The sequence below is a fragment of the Carlito syrichta genome, unplaced genomic scaffold (genome assembly GCF_000164805.1).
Source record: "Carlito syrichta isolate Samal-C Ts95f unplaced genomic scaffold, Tarsius_syrichta-2.0.1 Scaffold302566, whole genome shotgun sequence".
NCBI lineage: Eukaryota > Metazoa > Chordata > Mammalia > Primates > Tarsiidae > Carlito > Carlito syrichta.
The window spans coordinates 531,464-551,877 of record NW_007246662.1 but is presented as its reverse complement, the minus strand read 5'-3'; positions in this window follow the sequence as shown (position 1 = coordinate 551,877).

Below are 20,414 nucleotides of genomic sequence, written 5' to 3'. Positions count from 1 at the left end.
GTTATCTACAGCCTGAGGAACAAGGACATGAAAGCTGCTGTGCTGAAATATTTAAAGATCATATATTTTGGTCCTATCACCTGCTGAATTTGTCAAAGCCTCATAAGAGATTGGAATTCTTGCCATGATACTGCATTGATTTCTATATATCATATTCTATGGATCATTTTGTTTATTTTCTTAACATTCTGGTTTCTTCCATAATTCTCCTTGCTTGTCTTCCAATTGCTGCAATTTTTCCCCAATTCAGTTATCTCTCCAGTTTTCCTTCAATTCAATTTTGTCTCTACCTCTTTACATTGACTCTTTTCCACCTAACATTTTTAAAAAGTAGAAAAAATGCTTTATTCATTGGCTTAAATGGAGTCTTCTATTCAACATTATGAATTGATTTCTCTACTATGTACCAGGGATTAGTCAAGGTACTTGAGTTACATCAGTGAACAAAACACACCAAATTCCTGACCATGAGGGGTGATATTTTACCAAAGGAAGACAGACATTCACCAAGTTATATATTGTATTAAAGATTAAAATGCTATGGAAAATCACAGAATATAAAATCTGCAAGGGAAAATGACTTGGGAGTTGAACATTCAAAACTAAAGTTCAAAAAATATATATGGAATGGAGATTCAAATTTGAGAGTTCATAACAGTGATGGTAAAAAAACACAGAGAGTGTATGAAATTACTGAGAGTTTGCTAGAAATAATAGAGAAGAAAACACATCTCTTAGGAACTCTAGTGTTTAGAAACTGGGAGATAAGAGAAATTGCAGCATGATGAGACTGTATGCAAGACATCCCAATAAAGATGGACCATGAGATCTAAGCTGAATAAAGAGAGAAGTCAGATCTAAGAGGGGGTAAAAAATAAAAGATAGAATAGAAAATAATAGTCATTTGTAGGTCAAAGATTATTTTATTAAATAATGATAGAAAAATATTTCTAATAATATAAAAATTAGAATGCAAATTAAAATAATATTCAGTAGCTATACAGTAGATGTCAGTTGACAAAACTATATTACCTAACATGTGCAAAAATTGGTATGCTCATACTTTGTCAAGGAGAACATAAATTAGTTAAATATCAAATGGACAAATTTGCTCACCCAGCATTTCTGTAAGGTATCCTAAAGACAACTCACATACATGTAGTCTTTATTACACACAACATCATTCATTTCCAAGAAGTCCAAATACTCTTCAGTAGAGACTGGTAAAATATTTTTGTCTATACTTCTAATGTACGTAGATATAAAAATTGGTACAATCTTTAGATAGCAATTTTTAAAATAAAAGCTTAACAGACTATAACATGACATATTTACCTTTCACAAATGCATAGCAAAAACATAGCCAATTTGAAATTCATGAATCCATCAACTATTTATTTTTGAAACCACTTTCTCTTTTTAAAAAAAGTAGACCTGTAAAGCCAAGCAGGTAGTTAAAATTGGCAAAATTCAATATATTATTGAAGTTCAGTAACAAGTTGAAAATTTGAAATTTCTCAGAAATTGATGACACTCTCATTAGAATTAACCTGCAGCCAAGTGCCACCCTCATCGTTCACTAAACGGTTTTTCTTGGGTCCAATCACAAATTTTTCAGATCTCAGGCTTTGACACTTTGACATGCCAATGACTAGGGCTATGGTTAGACAACTACCACTTATTTCATTTTGAATACATTAAGGTTTTGCAAACCTTGACTAGGGGCCTTTTGACAGAATGCTTAATCTAATAAATTTATGATATAGCATTCTGTCTTTTCTTCATTGTCTCCTTCTCTTTTAGAAATGAGGAGCTCAAATATGACTGCAGAAACTGAGTGGAGAATGAGAATATAAGTGCTTGATTAAGCTTGAAGGCATCACGGTGAACCAATTACTAATTACTATGAATTAATTTCTTTCTTTTTTTTTTTTTTTAGAAAGTAGGATTTATTGAGAGGACAGAAAAGCTCCCACAGTGGGAGAGAACCCGAAGGGGTTGTCCAATTACCATGAATTTGAATACAAATACAGAGACTCATAAAATCACAATGAAAAGAAAATAAATTAAATATGACCAATGATTCCACAATCAAAATCAAATAAATTATATAACTACCATGAGTCAATTATTCTTAGGTTACACTTTAGTGAAAAGTAAGCATAATACTAGGCAAAAGTACCTACATCTATCTTTTGAAAAGTTAATATACATCTAAAATGTGAATCAGAGTACTATAAACAACTTCTTCATTTCATATAAATAAAAAACAAAAGGAATAAAGGAAGCACGTGTATGTATAATTAAACAAAATCTTCTTTGTGATAAAGTGCACAGGTTATAGCTTAATCCATTTTCATAAAGTGAACATACCCGGATTACTTTTTCTGCATTCTCTGTGCAGGTGGTTTCAAAATCCTATAACTTATTCATTGGAAACCAATGAAGATATATTTCTTTGTATTTTGGAATAAATCAACATTTGGCTACCGTGACCCACTACACTATATTGTTTTGAGCATGAGATATTTAACTGGAGGCTGTGGATAAATTCAGCAATTAATCCATTCCCTGGTACAATCTGTTCTAACTGATCACCATTCTTTTAAACATGAGCTTCTTTGTTTAGAACTGGCTTTCATTCATTCCTTCTGTGATAGCACAAATGCCTGTAAAATATCGTGGCATTTATAACATCTGCTACTCTACCATGTCTCCAACATGGATTCAATATTTCTATAAAGGCATTGTTCATACAATACCAAAGATTGGCTCTGCTCCATCTCATGATAGAAACTTTGAAACTTAATTTTCCCACTTGGTAGCTGTGTCTTTCTTGTGGTCCAGAGACATAATTCATCCCCAGGGAGCTATTCCAAACACCATTAAAAAATGTATCTCTCTCTTTTTATGGATTTATCAATCTAACAAAGAAATATTTTCTTTTATGCCCTGGAGAACAAACAAATGAAGAGAAATCATGTGGACATATGGTCCCAAAAAAGACCAGGCAGAAAATAAAGTTGTAGACACAATACAGCATATTCTAATTTGTCATCTGGAAAAGGTAAGCCATCACCATAAGAATGAATAAACATAAATGAACAAAAATCTTATCATATCTATAACAGTCATCGGGAATCCTGGTTCCTGATTAATTCTATTAAGTGATACCAATACAAAAGAAAGTTTTTAGTGTTTAAACTACCAAGTAATTTCTCTCTTTCTCCCTCTTTCCTTCTCTCTCTCTCTCTATCTCTCTCTCTGTCTCTCCCCCTCTCCCTCCTTCTCTCTCTCTCCCCCTTTCCTCCCTCTCTCCCTCTTTAAATGGGTAGCAAGGTCCATTCTGCTGGTGACAATTTCATGACTAATATTTTTAAATTTTCAAAAGGAATTTTATTGTAGACTGCTGAGATTTTGCAATAGTTTACTTGATGGTGCGGTATATGATATTATAGTTTAAAATGGTCTTGCTCATCTCTACACAACCTCCAACAATGAGAGAATCATGACTTCTGATTACTGTCAAGCTAGGGCTTAATATTTTGGGTCAATATGTGTGAATGGAATATGCATGGTAATGATTAATAAATTTTCCAAGTAGAAACTTTAAGGAAAATTAGGGGATTCACAGTCAGTATATTTTCTGATACTCAGGTTTTTTGTAAATTAAACAAAATTTAGCACAGCATAATCCAAGCTAACCGGCACAAGGATATAAAGTCATTTTAGACTATCATTTTCAGAGAAGTACCACTGATAATAATTGCCAGTGGTTCCATCTTACACCTAAAGATTCATTTTAAACAGTTACGTTAAACCTCCATGCCATTTAAAATATATTCAAAATATATTAATGGATGATTATTTCTATCCACATCCAAAACTGGTGAAAATTTCTGAGTATAGATTTTCTTGTGATCATTAGAATTCTTTTTTAAAAATTCAGGAAGAACTTAACTTTAAGTGAGAAATGGTAGAAACAATTAGAAGCCATATCCTTAGGTTTAAGAGACTGTAAATATAAATGGGACTTCAGTCTTATCTTATTCTTTGTCATTGGTGTCATGATGGATATCTATTCACTATGTCAACAAGAAAATTAAGAAGTGCAATGGTGATTTTTGCTCAAAATATTTATTTGGAAATTATATATAATGTTTTCTAGCCATGTGAAATAACATTATTTTTAAAATGTGCTGCCAATTTTTTCACTCATTAAACATATTAATTCCCTTACTAAACTAATATTTGTTTGAAATTCAGTAACATTAAGGGATACAAATGATTTTTGAACCTATGGATAATTTGCGTAATAGTGAGGAAATCTGGGCTTTAAATGTTCTTCCTACTCCCAACTGTGCTCATTGTGTTCAATAAGTGATTTTTCATCCTTACCCACCTCCCACACTCCACCTTCTGCATCTTCAGTGTTCATTATGCCATTCTAGATGCCTTTGAAGTTCCTTAGTTTAGCTCTCACATATAAGTGGAAACACGCAGTACTTGGTTTTTCAATCTTGCATTACTTCACTTAGGATGATGGACTCCAATTGCATCTAAGCTGCTGCAAAGGACATTATTTCATGCTTTTTTCATGGCTGAATAGTATTCCATGATATATGTATACCACATTTTCACGTTTTGTATACCAGTGATTAGATGTAGGTTAATTCCACCTCTTTGCAATTATGAAGTACAAGTATGAACCAAGTACTGCAACAAACAAGAGTGCAGGTATCTCCTTTGTACAGTTAACTCTATTTTTGGGGATAGATACCAGGTAGTGGGATTGCTGGATCAAATGGCAGATCTACTTCCAGTTCCCTGAGAAATCTTCTGACTGATTTTCAGGAAAGTTATATTAGTTTACTCTCCTGCCAACAGTGTGTAAGCATTCTCTTTTCACTTCATCCAAGTCAACATATAACAATTTTTTTGGCGTTTTACCAGCCATCCTGACTAGTGTAAGGTGGTATCTCCTTGCGGTTTTAATTTTCATTTTCTTGATGATTACTGATGTTGAGCTGTTTTTATATGTTTCTTGGTCATCTGTATATCTTCTTTTGAGAAATGTCCATTCATGTCATTTGCCCAATTTTTAATTTTTTTCTTGCTTCTTTGCTTGAGTTCTTTGTAGATTATGGATATTAGTTTTTTGTCAGATATACTTTCTGCAAATATTTTCTCCCATTCTGTAAGCTATCTGTTTAGTCTGTTGATTATTTATTTTTCTCTGCAGAAACTTTTTAGTTTTTAGTCCCACTTGTTTATTTTTGTTTTAGTTGTATTTGTTTTGGGGACTGTAGTCATAAATTATTTGCCTAAACCAATGTCCAGAAGAGTTTTTCCAAGATTTTCTTCCAGGATTTTTATGGTTTAAGGTCTGACATTTAAGTCTTTAATCCATCCTAAGTTGATTTTTGTATATAATAAGAGATAGAGATCAAGTTTCAAATGCATGCCCCATCCCCTATGCAAATCAGCTAAAATATATTTAATCCATATTATAAACTTAATTATGTCACTGGTATAGTAAATAAAGTGTTTACTGGAAGACTCAGCTAAAGCAAGCAGGCAGGAAAAATAAATAAATGACATCTAAATTGGAATGGATGAAAATCAAAAGTAAAATAATCTGTTATCAGATATAATCTTATATTTAGAAATGCCTAAAGATTCCCCAAAAAACAGAAACTATTAGAATTAATACATAAATTCAGTTTGAACAGGAATATCAAAGCTAGAAGTATCACATTGATTTTGAGTTACATTTAAAAGATAGTGTAATCAAGACATTTTGGCATGGTTATAAAAACAGACAATGTAGCAAAATAGAGAGTCCAGAAAAACAAATCCACACATAAGTGGCCCACTAGTCTTCAACAAGTGTACCAAGAAAACATAGTGGGAAAAGGATAATCTCTTCATTAAATGGTGTAGGGAAAACTGGATAACCACATGCAAATGAATGAAATTGGACCCCTATCCTACACCTTACACAAAAGTCAACTTAAAATAGATGAACACTTTAAAGGCATAACGTGAAACTGTAAAGACCCTAGAAGAAAATGTACGAAAAATTCTTGACCTTGGTCTTTGCAATGATTTCTTGGATATGATACCTCAAGCATAGGCAACAAAAGTAAAAAATTAACAAGTGATTTTATAACAAACTAAAAACTTCTGCAAGCAAAGAAAATAGTCAACAAAATGAAAAAGCAAGCTACAAAATGAAAGAAAATATTTGCAATCCATATGTTAGATAAGCAATTTATATCCAAAATATATAAATTATTACTGCAAGTGAATATCACTTTAGTACATAATATAATTTCAAGTGGATTCTCCAGAGCCCACATTTTCCACAGTGAAAAAAGACAACTGGGAGACAAACACTCACCTTCCTTAGCACTCCAAGATGTTTCACGGGAAGCTTACTCCACACTTACCTCATGGGAAGGGGGAACTCAATGGCTAGACCACCAGGGGTTCAATAAAAACAAATTGAGATCACAAAGAGCAATGTACAAATTTCTGTGAAAGTCCAGCATACCCGAAAGCAGTGGTGATCAGAGGTATTAGCTCACAGCAAAGCCCACCTGCAAAGTCACCTCCAGAAAAGGTGGGAAGTGCTACCTGGCTTGAACCTTTAGGCAACCAGCTTCCAGGCCCAGCCTCAGACTCAGAATCTCAAACAAGGAGGGGCAAGACATCTTTAGTAATTATAAAAAAACAACCAAGAACTAGTTTAGTCACACCAATACTACCAATTCTGTCAATTTTACTCAAACATCTTTGGCACTGCAGGTTATTATGTAAAGTAAAACTAGCCAAGTACATAGAGACAAATATCACATATTATCACTCATAAGTGGGGGCTAAGAAAGTAGATCTCATGAAGATACAGAGTAGACTGGTGATTACCAGAGACCAAGGAAGGGTGGGGAGAGGAAATCAGGAGAGGTAGCTTAATGGGTACAAACATACTGTTAGATAGATGAAATTAGACCTAGTGTTTGATAGATCAGTAAGGTGACGATAGTTAACATTAATTTATTATATATTTCAAAATAGGTAGAGGAGAAAGATTTGAAGGTTCCTAGCATAAAGGAAGATAAATATTAAAAGTAATGAATATCCCAATTACCCTAATTTGATCTTTACACATTATATGAATTTATTAAATTATCACTTGTATTCCAAGAATATGTTCATCTAGCATGTATTAATTCAAAATTTAAAATAAAGAAATAGAGAAAACAAAAAACTGGCAAAACCAAATATTTTGTGAGGACAGAAAAGAAGAAATTCACTGAGAAGCAAATTATAATAAATTATTATGGACAAACTCAGGGATTGAACAAGTGCAATCAAAGAGATTGGTGAACAGCATCCACTAATCAGTGCTCTTCTGGAGACAGAGACTATGCTTAAAGTCAAATGAATAAGAAAAATAGTTTATGAATTCACAAGATTGACAAGAAGAAGTAGAAAAATAGTGCTCACATATCAGTTCAAATGCTGTAAATATCATAATAGTTGTAGAAATGGTTGAGAAGTTTCATCACTATCCAAATCATGTGGCATACCCATAAGTCCTTAGTGGTACATCAGTGTTACACAGTATCCATGATGGTACCCCATTTTCCATCTGTGAGGATCTTACTTGTATAACTCTTTTTTGAGAACAGTTTCTTCAAATATAACCAGCATATAATATTGACAAAGGCGAGTTTATTGCTCAATGATTAGTTTTTTTTTAAAGAGAATACAAGACCAGCTTGCAATTTTTTGGCAGTGTCTTAAATGGAGAAAAATAATATCATAATTTATTGAGAATTGGCAATGTTCAAAAAGGGAGAGCTTGATACAGATTGGGTAAGTATTATGACACAAGAGGCCACTATTGGTGGAAATAGCAAGGTAAAGATTTTGAGGTTAAGAGACAAAAAAAAATCTTGGACCTACATTGATGTTTTCTATCAAAGAGTTGAAGTTCTCAGGAATTTTCTTTAATAAATAGTCAAACTACTTGCATAGGCAGGAGGCTTCTGGAGAAATAAAGTCAAATTAATGAAGATGGAGGTACTGCACAAATTTCAATACAGACAATAAGAAATGGTTTTATTTTTAGTGTCCAGGCTAAGTGTGGAGTTCATGGTTCTGGTTACCACTGTCAAACTAGTTGATTTTATTTTCCCAATAATTTCTCAAAAATTGGCTTCACAAAAATATGTCTTTCTGTTCAAACATGAAATGATCTATTATGATTATATCTAATTCTAAGTTGACATTGTTAAATGTTTTCAGTTCAGGTGAATTCCTTATAACTGACAAAGAATATATAGGTATGATATTGTCTTAATGTATGATGAAAGTTGCAGTGACTGATTTATGATACTAGAATAATGTAGCATTGCCTTCTTCAACCCTATTGACTTGATTTATTCTTTTTTTCAAAGTATAAGAATCAATTTCAGTAGTCCACATGGACTATATACCAGGCCCATGGACACCAAAATTTGAATTCATGTTAAAATATAGTTGAATTCCAATAAGCCAAACAAAACCTATATTTTACCCCTCCATTATTCTTCCAGGCTTTATATCTCTGAAAAATGATTCCAGAATAGAGAAGGTCTCTGAGGAGCTTTTTCCACAAGAGACCAGTGTAATCAAGAAAATATTGGCTCTGCCTCATCAGATTCTGTTTGAGGAGAGCTGATGCCTGGGGGTAAATTAGGAATGAGTCTCCTGGGTTAGATAAGAATAAACCATTGTGTTTTGTGTCTCTTAAGAATATTTTTTTATTCCTAAAATGCTGCCTCAGACTGTCTTTCCTTAATAAAATGTCGCACACATTGTTCCTAGGACATAAACTATTTCTTGATGTCCCCTCTGGAATTGTGATGCTCTGACCACCTTCAGTTGGGGACAGAAATCTCTCCTTAAGGAAGAACCTTCCAGTCTATGGACTAATATTGGCCTACTCTGCATACTACTCTTAGAGCACGCCTTGACTTGCTGTTTCAGAAACTCTCAAAAGAAGAATAAGATGAAACTTAACCCAAAAGTCAAAACCATAATGTAAAAATTTTGAGTTAAACATAAAATACTCATGTGGTGAGTAAATGCTTCTCTATGGATTTTTCTGAATTAGAAACCTTCTTAGTTGTATCTACATTTTTTACTTCTGTTTTAGTGTGGCTTGTATTACACTGTGTCATGTTGCTTTGTGCACATAGTTATTTGGTTTTCACTATATAATCCCTAGAAAAGAAATCGTTGTATTTATATTTATTGCTGATAGTAAAATTGTGATTACAAGGTTTCTCCTAAGACTTACCTAGACAGTAGTATGGTCAGATCAATGTATAGTGTCTCAATTATTTTTGTTATTTTTTGATGTGACTAAAATGAGCTACTGTAGAGAAGAAATTATATAACTACACCACTAGAATAAAATGAACTACTATAGAGAAGAATTATTTAATTCTGCCAAAGTGCTGAATCCCTAAGGCATTGGGTAGTGTGAGAAATTCAATGCTTTCTGACTATAGCACGATTGCAAACACCGTGTTCTCTTTTCATTCACAAACTCTCTTTTAGTCAGTAAAGAGGAAAAGCAGATAGTTGAAAGAGAAGACTTACAATGCTGGAAACTGCAACTCAGCATTATCATTTGGTGAGTGGAAATGTCTTGGGCATTGTGAAGATCCCCCAAGGCTTAAATCTCACCTCCTCATTCATCACTCTTTGAAGGTTTTTTTGTGCCCCAGTGATGGTGACCTCTGGGAGAAGAGCTGTGGCTGTTCTAATTGTTATTGCACTCCAAATTTCATCATGATTTATCTCCCTAAAATTGATCTCACTCTCACTTATCTCCTGTTTGAAGGTGCAAATTAGATCAATTGTTATTTTTTTCAATTTGAACTACTCGTCATCAAAGACTTCTCTGCTTGTATTTTTCTCACAGATTCAAAGCCAAGTTCAAAATTTACTTTCTTAAGTATCTTTCCTCTTATCTTCCTTCCAGTTATTAACAATTACATTGTTCACATTGCTCCGAAATTTCTCATTAGTAAGTTCAGGTTTACTCAATAGAAAAATAGAATTGAATTTTTAAACATTATAACATTGTCAGCTTTCTCTAACCATAGAGAAAATATCATAGAATCCTGAGTTTTAGTTTTATTATCCATAACATAAGTAGAGTTTACTAAATAATCATAAAGGTTCTTTGCAATTCATAATACAAATACTTCTTAAGCACTTGGCCATCTACATGTATGTTTGTATGCACATACATGTGCACATGCACAGATACATTCGCAAACATGTAAATGCTCTCACTAGAATACAAGGCCTCATATAAGAAAGATTCTCTTAATCACCTTCAGGTCTTCTAATGTAGCTCAGAACAATTTGCATGTTTAAGTAAAATAATTGAATTTTAAACATTTCCTAAAGGCACACATTCTAAGAGATTAAGAACTAGTCAAAAAAAAGTAAGTTACCCTTTTGTATTTAGAAATATATTTTAAATTAATAAACATAAGTTGAGCTGCACAACAATCCTGTAAGATAGGCAGATATTGATATATTATTTGTATGACTTGTATTAATAAGGAAAATGAATCACAGAGACTTTAATCTAAGACTACACTTTACTGGGAATGGGAATGACCCATCTGTACAGAAACATTGTAGTACAAAAACATTGTAAAAATTTTTATTTCTATTTTTATGTTGCCTCCTTGCCTCCACATTTGTGCCTTTTAAAATGAGCATGTGTTAAAATTATTCTATTTCAATTACAAAAATAGACAAAAATGACAAAATATTACTACAATGATCATACATAGCCCTAAAAACTAGAATATGCATAATAAACACATTCTATTTTTTATATATTGTTTTGTATATATTTTATGTATTAGTAATATTTCTATTCAAAGCAGAAAAGGATACTTGTTCTAGAAATAGTAAGTAGTATATGGAAATATAAAGCAGCCAAGAAATAAAAATCAATGATAATACCACTGCTTAACCTCAACAGTAAATACAATTTAATTTATTTGTAAGATTTTTTTTTTTTTTTTGAGTTGGAGTCTCACTCTTGTCGCCAGGCTGGAGTGTAGTGGCACGCTCACAGCCACCACAGCCTCCACCTACTTGGCTTAGGCAATCCTTCTGCGTCAACCTTCCAAGTAGTCTAAGGTCTTTTTATCACAGTGTTTTTTTTACACAGCTGGGATAATATTGGAAATATGGATGTTTGTGTAATAGAAATATTTTAAATTTTACCATTCAAAGATATAAAAAAGATAAACCCTCTATTAAAGTAACTACAATGAGTTGTTTCCTTAAGAAAAATCATTCTTATTTCCTATTACTAAAGCTAATACATAATTTTAATTAACATGGAAAAGAGCAAAGAAAAAATCTAATATAATTCAAGAGATCTCTTTTTGCTTATACATATACAAAACATCAGAGATAAAGAAATCAAAAGAAGGAAGGAAGAAATGAAGGCAAGCGTAAGGAAGAAACTTTAAAGTGTTATATAGTAGATTAATTTTAAATAAGCATGTTACAAGAATACACACCAACTGTAAGTCAGAAGAGAAAGAAAATAACTGATAAATTAGGTAATTATTGACTATTTAATAATTCTTTAATGTTAAGCAATTATATCATGGAATGATATAAGAATTGTATTTTTTAATGATCATCTATATATTTCAAAATTATTTTTTATGAATGATTAAAACATTTACTTAGTTACATTTGTCTCTCAACCTTTTTCCAACTACAATTCTTATATTATTATTATTTGAACATTATCAAATACATAACATTTAACTTTTAAAGTTTTACATTTTTTAGTATATTTAGTCTTTCTTCATTAAAATTATTCAACATGCAACACTAATGTTTATTCACTATTACAAGGTCTTGATTTTTCTATTACTATTTATACTTTTTTAAAAAGGATTGAATGAGTGCTGAGCTTTCTGACATCTTTCAGTCCTGTGGATGCCATGTCAATACCTTGGTAACTTAGAAAGTTATTCCAAAAATCTGTATGAACCATTTTTTATTAAGTTTGACTTTTAACCCTATCTATATATTCTCCCAGATCCTTAATTTTTTTCAGTTTATATTGTGTAATTTTCTAATTCCAGTCTAACATGAGCCTAAGTACTTTTGGTTGTATTTAGTTAACATTATTTTACCTCCAGTATTATTTTATTTCTGTTCTATTTTTTCATTTTTTCCATTTCTTGTTTTATCTTCCTTGCTGGAATCTATCTTATTCAGTTATCTTAAAATTACATGTTTAACAGCTTGTTTTTAGAATATTATCTCTGTTGTTTGCCCACTCAGTGATGGTGTCACCTATAATTTATTTTGACTACTTATAATTAATGGCCTGAAAATATCCAGTGTCTTTAAAGTTTCTCTTGGACTATCATCTTGGGAAGATCAGTGTTAGCCCTATTAATCCCTCTTGAGAGAAAAAATAGTGTAGTTTATGTATATACAGTCTTTAGAACAGTCTGGAAGAATTCATACCGCAGCTGTATCATTCACTTACCCTATGACCCTAAACCAATTGATTGCCCCATGTGTAGCACATCTTTCCTCCTCTGAAAAATGGACATAACTACTCCTTAGGGGAGTTTTGAATACTAATCATGTTCATGCATATTAGGTGATTAAAACAGTATCTAGAATAAGTGAGTGAAATGGACATTACTTCTTAGGGGAGTTTTGAATACTAATCAGGTTGATGGGTATTAGGTGGTTAAAACAGTATCTAGAATAAGTGAGTGATATTATCTATTTTTATTCTTCCTTCCACAGAGGAGATGATCTTCATCCCATGTCTGAGTGAAAATAAGACATGTTATTTTGGCTGATATAGAGTTCAAGCCACAGACATGAGGAAAAATCCTTTAGAGAAGAAGTTTGGACTGGAAAAAAAATCTGTTGTGCAAGGGAATCTGACGTGTGAATGGTATGGAATATTTAAAGATTCTAAAGTGAAAGTCAGTTTTAATCTCACCTATATTATGAATAATCATTCTTTTGATTACTATGTCTCCTAAAATAATCAAGTAGACACATTCCCATCTTGGCACACAGGAGTCTATACTCACAAGTTCTACATTTATCATGAGGGAAGTGGATCTTTAACTTCCTATCCTCATTTTTGCACAATTTCGTACAGTATTTTCTAAACTAGTTTCCCTTACAATGTTCTGTAAGTCTTTTTTTTCAAGATCATCATATCCAATCATTTAAGAAATAGCAATAGATTATAGCTAACATTAAGCGTATTCTTATCTGTGCAGAGAATAAGCAAATGACTTTTCATTTCACTTTTTTAGATAATGAATGAAAAAATTACAATTTTTAGATCACTCAACAAACAAGTAATAAAGAACTAAAACCAGACAATCTAACCCCAAAGCTTTGTTCTTGATAATTGCTTCCCTCATTTAAACAAACAAATTGCATATTATTTCCTAACTTAGACAAAGTACCAGTAGCATACTAAAACTAAGTAAATATGTAGATAATATTAGTAACTATACTTAGTACTATATTTTGACGCATACTAGTAAACAAAATGTTTTCACCATGAAATGTTTACCTGAAGTAAACTAGGAAAAGAGAAAATGTTTTTCGAATTGTATGTGAATGAAGAGATTGTATAATAATCTAACTGGACCTTAAACTGAGATTTGCAGACTTCTCTTGAGGAAGAATGTCTTGATAGAGTGACACATACATAAATTCCTTCTCTTGTAACTCAGAGAATTGTACTAATTTTTAAAACTCTGGAAATGGACGTCTGAGCTTGTCAAAGTGATACTTCACATACAAAAAGTTTATTGACCTTCCTTTCTAGGTTCAGAGTTAGAATTAGGCCACAATGTCAAAAGCATCCTTGAATGTTATGAGTTAATCTCACTCCAGTGTATCAAAAACTGTAACAGTTATATAGTACCATTAATAGAATTATGGAAACAGTAACTCAAATCAATTTTCTGTATCTGTGTCTCGGATAATCTAATATACAGGTTCTCCTAAATTATGTAGGTCATATTTTGTCAAAGTTAAGATTGTACATGCATAATTTCAAACATTTTAGCATATGTAACTAAAATCATAAAACTAAGAAATGTTTAGTTAATTTGTGTCACTGTAACAATTTTCTTCTATGAAATTGAACAGAAATAAGCATTTAACTTTTAAGCTATGGAGTTACAAAAAATGTAGTTGTAAACAACAGCAAAAAAAAAAAAATCTCACAATGTTTTCCACTTTGCCATATTGCAGTGTCATGGCCAATCTTACTGTGCTGGTAACTGGATTCATCCTCATGGGGTTTTCAGATACCCGGGAGCAGCAAGTCCTCCAGGCTGTGCTGTTCTTGCTCATCTACCTGATAGCTCTGGTTGGCAACCTTCTCATTGTTCTTCTTACCACCTTGGACCAGCACCTGCAAAGTCCCATGTACTTCTTCCTGAGGGCACTGTCATTGTTGGATCTCTGCTTCATCTCTGTCACAGTACCTAAGGCCACTTTTCAATCTTTGACCCAAAATAGTTCCATATCATTCCTGGGATGTGTGGTTCAGGTCTTTATGGTTGTTTTGTTTGCTTGTGCTGAACTGGCCTTGCTGACTGTGATGTCCTATGACAGATATGTGGCCATTTGCCGCCCCCTTCATTATCAGATCATTATGAAGAAAGGGGCCTGTAAGCAAATGGTGGCTGCTTCATGGCTCAGTGGAATCATCTCCGGGTTCCTGAATACATCTGTGACCTTCTCATTACCATTTTGTAGATCAAATTTTGTCCAACAGTTCTTCTGTGAGATCCCCTCACTACTCAAACTCTCCTGCTCAGAGAAGTACCTTGCTGAGATTGGAGCCATAATAGTGACAACATCCTTGGGTATCATTTGTTTCACTTTAATCCTGGTTTCTTATATCCACATCTTCTTCATGGTTCTGAGGATACGGACAACAGAAGACAGGTCAAAAGCTTGCTCAACATGCATTCCTCATCTTGTGGTGATTACTGTTTTTCTCAGCACAGGATCTTTTGCCTACCTAAAGCCAGTGTCAGAGTCCCCCTCTGTATGGGATTTGTTGGTGTCTTTCTTCTATACTGTGGTACCACCAACCCTGAATCCCATTATCTACAGCCTGAAGAACAAGGACATGAAAGCAGCCTTCTGGAAAATATTTCAGAGAAAGACTGTCTTCATAAATAACAACAAACACAGATATTTCACTCAATTTAGACAAACAAGATCACAAGAACAGTAACAGACTCCCTGCTATTAAGATAAGGTAAAAATTTACACTTTAATGCACATACATAATTCACTCTTTTTCGATATTTTTTAGTCCAAATAAAAATACAGGTAAAATAGGATTTTCTCAAAGAGAGATTTTAGGTAATAGAAAGTATAACTGGGAGTCTATGACTTTTCTCTTATTTGTGTATGCCTTTTATTTATTGAAGTAAATTTATTGTATAGATATATTTATGAACTTTGATCTTTTACCCATCATTTTACATTCAAAATCTAGCTACCTTATGTATCCTTCTGATGCACATTAGAATATTTTTAGGAGGTACTTTTTTCATCACAAATGATTGTAATAAATATTCTATTTGTCTTCTATGTACAAGGAAATAAAGCTGGTTAATAATATTAACCATTTTCAATTTCATAAGTTGATCACACTGGTATTCATAGTTCATGAACTTACTGATGTTTATTCCTAAGAATATCAAATAAATGTACTTTTTTCCATATTCACATGTTTGTTATGTTTAAAGTATTTTAAAAATACTTTTCAATGATATTGTTTTAAAAATGTGTCCTTCTGTTACACTGATTTGTATTTTATAGATTTCTAATTAATATGTGTATTATATATATATTCTCTATGTCTTATCTACCACTTATTATCTATTATCTATATACCAACCTATTATCTATCTATTTACCTACTCATCTATTGTCTATTACCTATGAATAGATACAACCATTCAGTTGTTTTCTTCTGTAAATTCATTCTTCATACCCTTTGTCCATTTTTCAGTTTGGTTGATTCCATTTTTTAAATTTTTATTGGTTTATATTCTCTTAACACTAAACTTTTGTTGATTAGATGCTATTGGAAGAGCTCTCAAATGTCATTTTTTAAAATATCTTTATGGTACATTTCATAAATTTAGGAATATTTAATTTGATGCATTTGAAGTTATTACTATTTCTCTTGCACATTTTATTTTATTAACATTTAAATTTTCCCCAAAATATTATTTAGTAAAATATTCTATCAATGTTAATTGTTTTCAAAAACAATGTCTTATCCCAATTAGACTCAGACTATCAGAGACACACTTGCACTCTGATGAAATAAGGTGTATAAAGTCATTTCAGTGAAGGAGATCACACACAAAGGAATGAGACGGGATTTCACCAGAGAAAGGGAAAGATAGAATTATTACAGGAATTTGGGAGAAATGTGGCATTTCAGTAAGATTTAAACAAAGCAATGTTTTTATAAGCTCAAAGTCAAGTAGGGCTGTGTTCAAAGGGGTTGATATCAGCTCTAGACTGCAAAGTTAACCCAAAACTTATTTATTTGAAAATGACTAACTCAAGTTAGACAGAATGTCATGTTTAGAAGCCACTGCGTTAGAGGTTGAAGCTGCTTCTTCACTTCAGTGTGATTATAATCTGCAGAAATGGGGAGACATTTGGTTCTTAATGATGAAACCCCAATAAACAAAATGACTGATCATTCATGATTTTAGAGATCTGATCTTCTGAATAAGCAAGAAAGAAATAAGAAGTTACTTTAACACTTTGTAGCTACATACTATCTTTGAGACAAAAAAAATGCTTCCTGTTAACTTTGAAGTTGACTTTTCTTGTATCTGTTATCTCAATCTCATGAATGGTAGGCAGGTTTTTAAATTACCTTTATGATTCAAGAGCTAAAACTCTCTTATTTTTGACATTATGAATTCAATGAAATATACCATATATTAAAATCTATATGAATTCAAGAAAATAAGTAATGCGTTAAAAACTAATTAAAAAAAAAAACTGCTAGGTACCCAGGTTATAGCATTCTTTGTTACTTTTTGTAGATTTGTACATACACTTTAATAATGTTTTAATAAGCCATGCCCAGCTAATTTTTCATTTATGGTAGAGATGAAGTGTCATCAAGTTGCCCAGGCAATCCTCTCACTTTGGCCTCTCAAAGTGCTGGGGTTATAGGTGTGAGTCACTGCACCTGACCTGCCTATGTTTTTGAGGCCTTGTCCCCACTCCAAAAAAAAAGACACTGTGCAGACCATTGTTATGGATCTTGTTTCCTAAGTTGTCTTCTAATAGTTTCAAAGTTTCAGGCCTTATTTTCAAGTCTTTAATCCACTTTGAGTTGATTTTTGTATGTGATGAAAAGATAAAGGTCTGATCTTCTTCCACATGTAGCTATCCCACCCATGCCATTTATGTCATGTCCACTAAAGGAATAGTGGCTCATGGGAGACACTGGGTTGGCCACACTATTCCTCTGGTCCAGCAGGAAAAGTCCCTCAACTGAGGAGAGATGCCAAGTTGACCAAATCGCTCTCCAGGGTCAATGGCTATGTCCATACCATTTATTAAAGTGACTGTTCTTTGATCTCACTTATATGTAGAATCTAATGAAGTTGAATTCATAAAGGTAGAGAGCAGAATGCTGGCTGCCAGAGGGGAGGATTGGAAGGGAGGATCTCTGAGTACGGGCATTTGCTGGGAGTTGTAGTATGTCAGGGAGGGGGAGTGGAAGCCAGACTGCAGTCAGATCAAAAGACCATGTAAGTTACTTTGGGAGGACAAGGTGGGAGGATTGCTTGAGGACAAGAGTTCAAGACCAGCCTGGGCTACACAGTAAGATCCTGTCTGTATAAAAAATATATAAAAGAATAAAAGTGAAAAAGACTTTTTACATATCTGGTAAGCATCCCAAAGGAATCTTGAAAGACAGGACCAAAAATTGGTTGGCATTTATTCTATTTTTCTAATGCATATTCACTCTTATAAGTGTCTCCTGTGTCATTTTTAATTCATTTTCTTAAACACATCCTGATTATTCTTGGTCATTTTGAGGCCCCTAAGTGTGGGGGGCCAGCCCCTGCAGAGAATCAGGGGTCCCTGAAAGGTGTGGTAGTGTCAGTGAATCTGGAAGGGATAGATAATAGGAGAAAGAAAGAAAGAGACTGGATTCTGTCTAGGGCAGAAACAGTTTAATGAGACAAACCATAAGCCTTTTATCCTAAAATTTCACAGGCAAAATCACAAGACTTTCACGTGAACACAAAGCCATGTGGATGAGAGGTGTCCCCCACCCACTAGGTGTTTCCTCCAGCATGAGGAAGGATAATCCCAAAATTATCTCACTGTTCCTTATGCTTGGTTAATGTTCCTCAAAAGCAAAAAAACAATTCTAGCATCACAATATTCTAATAATCAATAACTTCTAAAGGTTATGCATACACAACACCTAATGACTAACTTAAATCCTAATACCTTTCTATTCTATGCTAATTCTACCTAAACTATAGAAACTCTTAATTATAGCTCAAACCAGTTCCTAAAGAATGTGGCCCAGACCAAAGATCATGCTGGGCCATTTCTAGGAACAATTGATTACAATCTCTTAACAAAATGGCTATTCTAAAATCCTATATATCTATCTTAATTTCTATAAAAGTTTCTAATTCCTAATCCTAATATATAAAGCTGATCATCAGCAATAAAGTTTCTAAAAATAAAACCCAAATATAAACTGTAAATTGTACTAAGGCCAAAAACTGCAATTAGTAGAAGATGGGAACAATTAAATTTCTAAAGTTAGCTGTATTCTTATTAAACCTCAAAATATCATGTTTGATCATGCTTGAACTAACATAATTCCCTGACGTTAGCATGACCTATTCTACAGTACTTTCTATGAGTAAAATAAATTCAATTTCTATAATAAGTAGAAAAACCCTACACTAATTGTAGCTAAAACCGGTTTAAAAGAATGCAGCCCAGTCCAAAGTACACACTGGACCCTTAGGAATGTGGCCCAGCCCAAAGTTCATGCTGGGCCATTTCTGGTAACTCTAGATAATCATCTATACCATCTAAAGCTGAAAACAACTCTCCATATGTATATACTAATTCTACAAATATACTTTTAAATCATATAAAGAAGCTTGTACCATTTTAAAGGCTCCCAAATGTGACCTGAGTTTGAATTATATCTAATACCTAAGCCAAAACTGCAGTTCATGGGAAACAGGAACAGTGAGTTTCTAGAGCTAGCCATGCCTGTCACAGTCACAGAGCCTTCAGCTTAGGTCAGCAGAGTTCCTTTTGGCTAAGTGTGCTAAATAGAAAAAGGGAGGAGGCAATGGGGTCAACAGCTCCCGAATGCATCCTAGTGGTCTCGGGGTCCACAGCCCTCCCTGATCCCTAATGCTCAGTGGGCCTCCATGGCTGGCTCCCAACATCTAAGGATTGTCCCCTTGACTCTGTTCCCTATATGCTTGTGAGGGTCCTTGACTTTGCTGCAGAAAAGCTTTAAGAGCAAGTAAAAAAAAAGCCAAGTAGCAGAAGGCTTATTAAAAATGAAAGTAGCCGGGCTCTGTGGCTCAGCCTGTAATCCCACACCTTTGGAAGGCTGAGGTGAGTGGATTGCCTGAGCCCACAGGTTCAAGACCCGCCTGGGCAGTGAGACCTCATCTCTACAATAAATAAAAAAAATCAGCCGATCGTGGTAACGCATGCCCGTAATTCCAGCTACTTGGAAGCTGAGGTGGAAGGGTCGCCGGAGCCCAGCAGGTCGAGGCTGTGGTGGCCGGGAGTGGCCACTGCACTCTAGTCTGGGTGACAGAGTGAGACTCCAACTCAAAAAAAAAACAATAAAAATGAAAGTAACAAGGTAATATACACCTCAGGGCAAAGTGCTGGTGAACAATAAGAAGCATGACTCTGGATTGTTGGTTTGTGATTACAATAATGAAGGAATAGAATATTCTATTAAAGAGGTGGGCTTTTCTGGAAATGGGTAGACAATCTGGGAATTGGGATGCCACCCAATTTTAAACTATATATGGAATTTTGGGGTCCAACATGGGTCAGGTACATGATGGGCGTAGGAGACTTCCCGAGGATTTTTTTTTTTTTTGAGTTGGAGTCTCACTCTGTCACCCAGACTGGAGTGCAGTGGCCACTCCCGGCCACCACAGCCTTGACCTGCTGGACTCCGGCGATCCTTCCGCCTCAGCCTTCCAAGTAGCCAGAACTACAGGCGCACGCTACCACGC